Genomic DNA, 9,686 nt, shown 5'->3' with positions numbered 1-9,686 from the left:
TCCTAGTTCTGTAAGCACTTCTAATTGTGATGTGGAAGAGAGCAGGAATGAGCAAAAGAAACAAACTTTAAAAGATTAGGTAGAAAAGTCATCAAGATCACTTGAAGAAGAAGAGAACAACACAGTGAGAAGATGAGGAGGGAGGAAGAATTGAAGAATGCTTCTTGGGCAACCCTGCTTTATATTTCTTGCTGTTGGGTTTCATTATGTCTTCCATTTTTAAATTACAGGCATCAAAAATCAATTAATGTGTAAAACTGAAGCTGTCTACAAATGTAATACAAGTGAAAATTGGAAAAACATTTTGAGTAGGCTTTTATATACACAAAAATCAGACAAAATTGGCCCCTGTAAGCCAGAATGTAAGTCTAAAACAAATTACTGTACCATGTAATGAAACAAAAAATATTGCAAATTTGAAGTACCTCTTAAAATGTATTTTTAAACAAACTGTACTACAGTCTGAATAAGATATTTACATTAATAAACAAACAATGGAAAATCCAGAATGAAATGTGACAATATTATGAAAAGGATTGTTGCTACACATGATATAGTGGAAATGCTGAGTTGCAGATAGGCACTACAAAAAGACTGTTGGAAAGTGAGTTTTTGACCAACAAGGTCTTTGTTGAAAATAGACACACACACACACACACACACACACACACACACACTCTCTCTCTCTCTCTCTCTCTCTCTCTCTCTCTCTGACGCAAATGCAACTCACACACATGACCACAGTCTCTCTGACGCAAATGCAACTCACACACATGACCACAGTCTCTGGCAGCTGAAGCCAGACAGCAAGCAGTAGTGCATGATAGGAGAGGCAACTGGGTGGTGGGGGTAAGGTGGAGGCTGGGACAGGAAAGGGGAGGGATATCAGGGTAGGGGTGGTGGACGTTAAAGTGCTGCTTGTGGGAGCATACAGGGATGAGGTGGAGAGAGGGTGTGATAGCTAGGTGCAATCGAGAGGTTAGAGAGATAGCAAAGGTGAGGGGGGGGGGGAGGGGGGGGGAGGGTAGTGGGAAAGGAGAGAAGTAAAAAGATGGTGGGTGTGTTGGTGGAAGAGAGGGCTGTGTAGTCCAGAAATGAGAACAGGGAAGAAGCCAGATGGATAAGGACAATGACTAATGAAGGTTGAGGCCAAGAGTGTTACAGGAATATAGGATATATTTCAGGGAGATTTCCCATCTGCACAGTTCAGAAAAGCTCGTGTTGGTGGGAATGATACAGATGGCACAGACTGTGAAGCAGTCATTGGAATGAAGAATGTCGTGTTGGGCGGTGTGCTCAGCAACAGGGTGGTCCAGCCGTTTCTTGGCCACAGTTTGTTGGTGGCCATTCATGCAGTCAGACAGCTTGTTGGTTCTCATGCCCACATAGAATGCAACACAGTGATTACAGCCAAGCTTGAAGATCACATAATTGGTTTCACAGTGAAACCATCAATTAGCTTCTCCACTAACCAACTGTACCCAAGTATAAAAGTTAGGTAGTGGACCAATGAATAAATATGTTATAGTTCATTCAACTGTTTCCTCTGACTTTCATCAAACACACAAAAACTAGGTTGAGTCAGTAACAAAACTACAGATTTGGTGAATGTCTGTTAGTCTGCTACTGCTTATGTTAGTGCACACAGAAAAATCTTACAAAAACTAGGTTGAGTCAGTAACAAAACTGCAGATTTGGTAAATGTCTGTTATTCTGCTACTGCTTATGTTAGTGCACACAGAAAAATCTTAAGTTCAAACTTAGATGTTCACCTGATGTACCTTGCAAACTAGGACAGCTCTGGCAGTAGCCTCCAGTTGGCTCATATTCCCTTCAGATGAACTTCCCATAACAATCCATTGTGCCCACTGCAATAGCAAGTGCCATATGAGGAATCATTTTGCAAGCACCTTTGCTTCCCAACTCACAGTGTTTGTTTAACAGAAGAATTTCAAACAAGGAAAAGTGATTCAACTGTACGCCATTCTGGTTTGCCATATTTGTTCTCCACCCCAGAGCTACAGTTTCACAAAATTTACAGTTGTCTTCTGCATCATGCTTTTAACAAAAGTCTTTTTTTCTTTACACAAAGCTAGACTTGTTGATTAGGCATTATTAGCATTATGCAGTTGTATTTACACTTTCATCAAGTTCATTTAGCACAGATGTGGCATACCCCTGACAGTTCCCAATCTACCATTTCAACTTGATTTGTCAATTTCGTATCTATGCAAGTGACTTTACCAGTAATAAAGTCTAACAGATTTTGATTCTCAGCAAATTGAAGTTTAAAACTTGTGTGCCAATACTAGTATTATTGTGTTTTGCTAAGGCGGTTCACTGAGCTTACAGTTTATTCCTTCATTTAGACTTCTTAATTCCGCAATTGATTCCAAGCAGAATCAAGCATGTGGCTTAAACTTTCTCTTCCCACATTGACCTTGTAGAGCTAACTGATTTGCTAGACACTATCCAAAACACACTCACTCATTGACTGGTAGATTCCATAAGTTGTGGTTAGCATTCTGAACAGAAGCACACAAATGCAAATGCTGCGTGAACTAGCCTTATTGAGGGTCCACCATCTGCTGCCATTGGGAAGCTGATGAACATGACTGCTGTTAGCCTCTGCTGGACTGGAAATGGCTTTCTGCTGCTGACCACCAGTCATCAGCACTGGACTACATCACTGCTTTCTGGTGAGACTTATGGCTGGAGACAAACAGAACTTAACAAACCTAGTTTGCACCCACACCAATTCTAATGTTTTGCTCTAGTTTCTTCTACTGCAGAAAAGCCCCCAGTTACGATGTTATTTTTAAAGTTGTGATAATAAGATATATCTAAATTATAGCTTGAATAATACTGACTAAGCTAAAATTCAAGCACACGAACTAGTCTTAACTCTAAGTTGACCAGGGAGAGTCACATCAGTTGCTGTCAGTTCAATAAATAGAATTTTACACCCTATTTCCTGAGAGTATTCAATAAATAAATGGCAGTATGATGATGGGTTAATCTACCATGAATTTCTGTAGCTGAGTTGAAGTGCATGGGATAAAATAAGCGAGTAAATTCAATAAGTATCAGAAATGTTAGTCAAGGGTACATGCATTGAGCCTGAACTGGATTCTGTCTTGGCACTGTCACCAAAGATCTGCACCAAGTGTGCTTAAAAAAGGATGAAGTACGTAAACTAACTCATGTGTCCCCATAAAGTGTAGAAAACACTATAAAATTTCACGGCTAAAGTGTTAATGCTTAAAATAAATCACTATTCAACACTCCATAAATAAAGTGCCAGTTACAACTGTTTGATAATCACAAATAAAAACAAGTCATCATGACTAACTAACACACAAAAAGTTAAAACATCTGATCAACACAAACTATTAGATGGCTGTGCTAATAGAAATTATTATTAACAAAGACAGTGGCATATAATTCTTATGATATGAGAAATCATCTCTCCTTCTGGTGGTGTAATTAGTTATCACATAATTTTGATGGAATTTAATTTAGGTCAATTATAATGATGAAAACATCAGTCAACTAAACAGAACCATGGAAAAATATAAAACGTGTATTAACAGGATAATGTGTGGTATGTGTGAAAGTTCTGCAGCACATGCTGTATTGCTATTGTGTGTAGATATATTGTTTGATTAAATGAACTGACTTTTAATTAAATTTGCTTCAAAGTATTTTTTACCAGATGGCAAAGGTGGGTGTATCAGTTGCTGCATCTTTCCAAAATTTTTAATCATGCAGCATGATCATCTTTGTATCTCTTATTGTTAAACAGTTACTACTTTTACAAGATTTGTCCATTATCTTGTTCTTCAAGTAACTGATTCACATAAAATTTACTTGATATAGGTACAAACAAGGTATCAAATTGTTCAATGCACTGTCCTCTTTAAAACTAATTATCTTGCTTTTCTTAATCTCATATCATTAGTGCAGTATAAAAATATACATACAGATATCACAAGGAACTGATGGCCCAGCACCATGAGTGTTTACTTCATAACTTTCAGTGGTGATCCATTCTGATAGACAACATGCTGTTGTCATTGCCTGCTTTGGTAACAGTCACTCACCCTTCAGTGGTGACTGGTTGTGATAAGACCTCAAGATGTAGTGATCAACTGCTTTGGTGGCACTCACCCATTAATTTGTAGCTATTCTGTCATAGGGCATTCTGTCATAAACTGTGCAATTTCCACTTTAGGCACATGTCTCTAGTATAACATGACAATATTCATGGCCATATTAATTACACATTTTAAAGATATTACACTCAAATACAAAGAAAGCAACACACCACTAAGAAATTATCTGAGTGGGACAGAAAATGATAGCTGAGATGTACACATACAGAGAAACAAATGAGTATAATTTCAGAAAAATTGCATGATTTATTCAAGAGAAAGAGCTTTACAAGTCAATAACACATTGGTGCACTTCTTGCCGTTATACAAGCAGCTATTCAGCTTGTCACTGATTGATGGACTTGATAGATCCAGTCACATTTCTGGAAAAAGTAGGGTTTTGCAAGCACGAAGACAAGCAGTAGAAACTTTCTCTGTGAGTGGGTGGGCGTTATCTTGCTGAAATGTGAACCCAGGATGCATTGCCATGAAGGGCAACAAAACGGGGCATAGAATATTGTTGACATATCACTGTGCTGTAAACATGCTGTGGATGACAATCAGAGGGGATCTGCTACAAAACAAAGTGGCACCTCAGACCATCACTCCTGGCTGTATGGCAGGTGACAGGCAGGTTGGTATTTCACTGCTGTCTGGGGTGTCTCCAGACACATCTTTGTTGTTCATCAGAGCTAAGTTCAATGCAGGATTCATTGCTGATGACAATTCTATTCCATTCAATGAGATTCTAGGCGTCCAACACCATTGCAAACAGGCTTGTTGGTGTATGGAGATCAATGGTAGTTAGTGCAAGGGGGACCATGAGCTCAGACTCCTTTTTGTGAGCCACCTATGAATGGTCCTTGTGGTCTCTGAAGCAGCAGTTACATGTAAGGTCAATGATAACAATGAATCTGTGGCTCTGAATGCCTCTCTGACAATCACTTGGTCCTCACACTCTGTCATATAACTAGGTCGACTGCTTCCTTCTTAATGCCATGTTCAGCCATGGTTCACTCATGTCTGTCAACATTGTTGAATAGTGGTACTGCTCCTATTCCAATGTTGAGTGTTTCACTGATTAATATAGCTGGCTTCCCTGAGCTGAAAACTACATGTCCTCTTTCAAATTCTGACATCTCTGTATACTGTTCAGTGGCTGTCTGCAAAGCATAGTTACTGTCCAGCTGAGTACACAGAATGAAATTCATGAAGACTTTATGCCCTGGTATTCACATGTCCCCTATTTACTATCTTTGCTTCCACAGTCACCAAGTTTACAATTTTGCATTTTCTGTTGAAACCTGTATGGATATTAATTTGTGATCAGTTTGTGTAACTCTTTCATGGTGCATCAGTTTTTGTGTCTTAGAGTGGATTACTATAAAAGCCCTGGCAGACTGAAACTGGATACCAGATGTGGACTCAGAACCTGGAACCTTTGCGATTTCATGGCAGTTGCTCCATTGGTTCAGTGGTCCATGTATGGCTCACAATATGGACAGTTTTGCTTTCACCATTACCTCTGTTCTGCTGCCTGTTGTAGAGTGGAAATTTGTTTTAGGTACAGTTCCCTAGGAAATGGCTAAGAAATGGCTAAGCCATTTCTCACAGTATCCTTTTATCCAGGAGTGCTAGTCCCACAGGGTGTGCAGGAGAAATCATGCAAAGCTTTGGAAGGTAGAAGAGAGGTTCTAGTGGAAGTAAAGCTGTGAGGGTGGGTCATGTGTCATGCTTGGATATCTCAATTGGTAGACAACTTCCTGCAAAAGGCAAAGGTTCTGGGTGTGAGTCAGCTGAGAGTTTTAATCTGGCAGAAAGTTTCAAGCTAGTGCGCACTCCACTACAGAGTGAGAATTTGTTCTGGATATTATTACTATATTATATTACCAGTTATTAGAGCCTTATAGTTGGAAGCCTTTACTAGAGCAGTTAGTGTGAGGAAATTTAGTACATCTGTATTGTCTTATCTGTTTTTAGAATCAGTGCTTTCTGATACAAGATACTGAAGGCAGCATTAACGAGTGACCAAAAATATAAAATAATCAACTTCTGCTTCTATTACAGAACAATTAACTGATTCTGATGTCTGATAACTATTATTTATTGTCACCTATCACATCCTCCTTCTCAGGGATATAGGCCCCAGGTGAGTGAATATTTTTGTTTCTTATTGAAGAATAGTGAAGTATATTTGTAACTATTGGCAAATTAAAGAGAAGGTTATAGGATTAGGTCTGGACATTGTCAACATTTGCCCATTCAGGTAGAGCTGCAGCAAGTAGCAGTGTGTTGCAAAACTGGAGGCATCTGAAAAAAGATTCTGCTTTATAAACAAAATTCTGATGAAAATTCTCCTTGTGAGGATATGTGATATTCCCAGCATAGCTTAAAAAGGGAAGTAAAGAAGAGCAAAGTGAGTCCATTAGACAGTCCTTCATTTAGTGTTATTTTGTGTGTACTGGCCAATTCTTAATAATTTAATTTTTAACGTCTCTAATACTCTGAATAAAACAGGTGCAGCATCTGAACACACAATAAGAATGTTAATACCTTCACAAGTCTAAGTCAAACAAGATATTAATAAATGTTTGTACTTTCATTACAGTTTGATAGTTGGCCAAAGAACACAAGACATGACTAAAAAAGTTTTCAGCAAAATTTGGGTCTCCAATGTGTAATGTAACAGAAACATCCACAAAGATGCACAGAAGAAAGATGAAAAGCAAAAATTTCATTTATCAATATAAATTGCTGCTATGTGAGTAAAAGAATTTCCTGATAACTTTATGAAGCTTAGTTCCAAAGTGGATGGTAAAACTATAGTTTGCTGGTGTCATATTGATACCTTGTCAGATTAATGCAAAATTTTGACAAAAAATCAATAAAATTGAGTGGAAATTACAATACAATGAGTAAAGACAACAACTTTCCTCATAATGGAGGTGTTGAGTGATGAATAGACAGATAACTATACATGGAACATAAAACATCATCTTCTGAACTTACATTTTCCTTCAGACTACACAGACATGCATTTTTAAAGTTTTTCTTTTACTTTATATTTTATTTTCTTTATTTTTTAATCTTTTTCTTAATTTTCAAGTAGGTCTTTGTCCATCCCAAGCTGTACCTTGAGCCTAATGAAGTAACTGTCAAAAAAAGAATCTTTTGTCTGTAGACAGTCGTTCAGTCAGTCAGTGATGAAATCTAAGGATTTCCTGTATCAATGTTACAAATAATCCCAGAATCTAGCTCAAAAACTTCTTCCACTAAACAGGGCAGATCTTCCAAAGGGAAGCACCATTAGCCACTAGTATTCAGTAATAAAACCACTGATAAATTCCCTTGGGAACCCACATGGAGCTAGTGCTGCTGCAGCCTCCATGCTGTATGTATGGAGTTGGGTTTTAAGTTGGCCAGGCATACCTATTGTCAAGCCCAGGTTATGTGAGGTTCCTAGTCACTAACCATGGGACCTATGCTATTAGTGTTGTCAAGATTCCTCTCACTTCGTTTTTGAGTCAGCACTGAGGATACTACAATTGATGTCTACTGCCCATCCCTACGGCAGAGTAAATCTGGGTATGACTGGGTACAAACAATACTAGTAACAAATACTGTGTTAACTGCCTACAAGCTGTTTTACACATACTAAAGCAAAAATGCCAGTGAATATTAGAGTATTAGTAGCTTTATTCACCCACAGATCTCTTTTTACAAGCATATGTGACATGTCGAAGTATTTACAAGTTAAGACCAATTTAAAGTAAACTAATTCATGTTCACATACATTTATGAACGTCTAGTTAGAGACAATCATTAGATTTACTCCTGGTATACAACACTTAAAAAAAAAAAAACTTATTAAATAATTTAATGCCACACTGTTCACTCATATCTCACTATCAGTCACTGCACACACTATACACACATTGTTTCATAACACTTCACTCACTACACACACACACACACACACACACACACACACACACACACTGGCTCAACACCTCAAATGTCTGTTGCAGCATTTATCCCAACATACATACACATGCAGTAGCATTTTATAATGCTGTAGAACAGCTGGAGTGCATTGTGTTTGTTTTTGTGTCCTGAAGAAGAATGAAAGTTCATTAGCTTAGTTGTGCTTAATACTGTACTGTGCAGTGAATGGTTTCCATTACACATTTGTTTGTATTCAACTCAGAATTTTTAAGTTCATAAAAATGTGTTTGTTATCAGGATTACCTTATTATTTTATATAACTTAATAATGTCGGAAGTGGATGCATTATGACTAGAAATTTAATAAGGCATTATAGTGCAATAGAGTGAATTGAATAGCCACTGACTGCCAACATGGTATTGTATGTTAGATCGTCAGAATCCTGAGATAGCTGGAGAGCTGGGCCCATAATGCTCCAAATGTTCTGAATTGGGGAGAGATCAGGTGACTTTGCTGGCCAAGGTAGGCTTTGGCAAGCATGAAGACAACTAGTAGAAACTCTTGTCATGTGTTGGCAGCATTATCTTGCTGAAATGTAGGCCCAGGATGGCTTGCCATGATGGGCAACAAAAGGGGGCATAGAATATCGTCGACACACCATTGTGCTGTAAGGCTGCCATGGGTAACAACCAAAGAGATCCTGCTATGAAATGAAATAGCACTCTGGACTATTACTTCTTGTAGTTGGGCTGTTTGGTGGGGTGACAGACAGGTTGGTATCCCACCACTGTCTGGGGCATCTCTAGACGCATCTTGACTAGTGAATGGGGCTCGGTTCGAAGTGGGACTCATCACTGAAGACAAGTCTACTCCAGTCATTGAAATTCCATTCCTATGCAGTTCAATACAGTCACATATTGTCACCCATAAAAATGAAGTCAGGGCTGAATGCACATCTGAAAATATGCACAATAGCATTGACTGGTGAGTGCACCATGTTCAGAGGTTTGGAGGACAGTATACCCAGGCAACATTATGCTTCGCCACACTATAACATACGGACCACCAAAATGATCATTTTTGACAATTTTCCTGGGTGTTAACTTTTTATATCTGGGATTCACAGTCATGTAGAACTTTATAAAAGACATCATATTGATGCCATTGACTGTAACGCTTTCTTTATTTCATGATTGCAATTTTGGCCTTATGCCATTATCAAGTGAAGCTGAAAAATACAGTATGTTTTTAAATTATTTAACAAAATCATTGTGTATCTCAATATTCGGCCGATCACACAGAATGAAAAATGAAAATTCGCAAGCATGTTACTTACATGTTATGGGTATTATGCCATATCAACCTAAAATGATCAGACACATTTATATGTTGTTGTCATTACTATGTGTGCTCACACTGTATAACAGTGTCACCAATGTATTTAATAGTAATGACAATGACATATAAATGTGTCAGCTCATTTTCAGTTGACATGGCCTAATAGCCATAACATGTAATTAACATGCTTGCACAACTGCATTTTTCATTGTGTTTAATCGGCCGAATATCGAGATACACAATGATTTT

The sequence above is a fragment of the Schistocerca cancellata genome, chromosome 4 (genome assembly GCF_023864275.1).
Source record: "Schistocerca cancellata isolate TAMUIC-IGC-003103 chromosome 4, iqSchCanc2.1, whole genome shotgun sequence".
NCBI lineage: Eukaryota > Metazoa > Arthropoda > Insecta > Orthoptera > Acrididae > Schistocerca > Schistocerca cancellata.
This window is presented reverse-complemented; position numbering follows the sequence as displayed.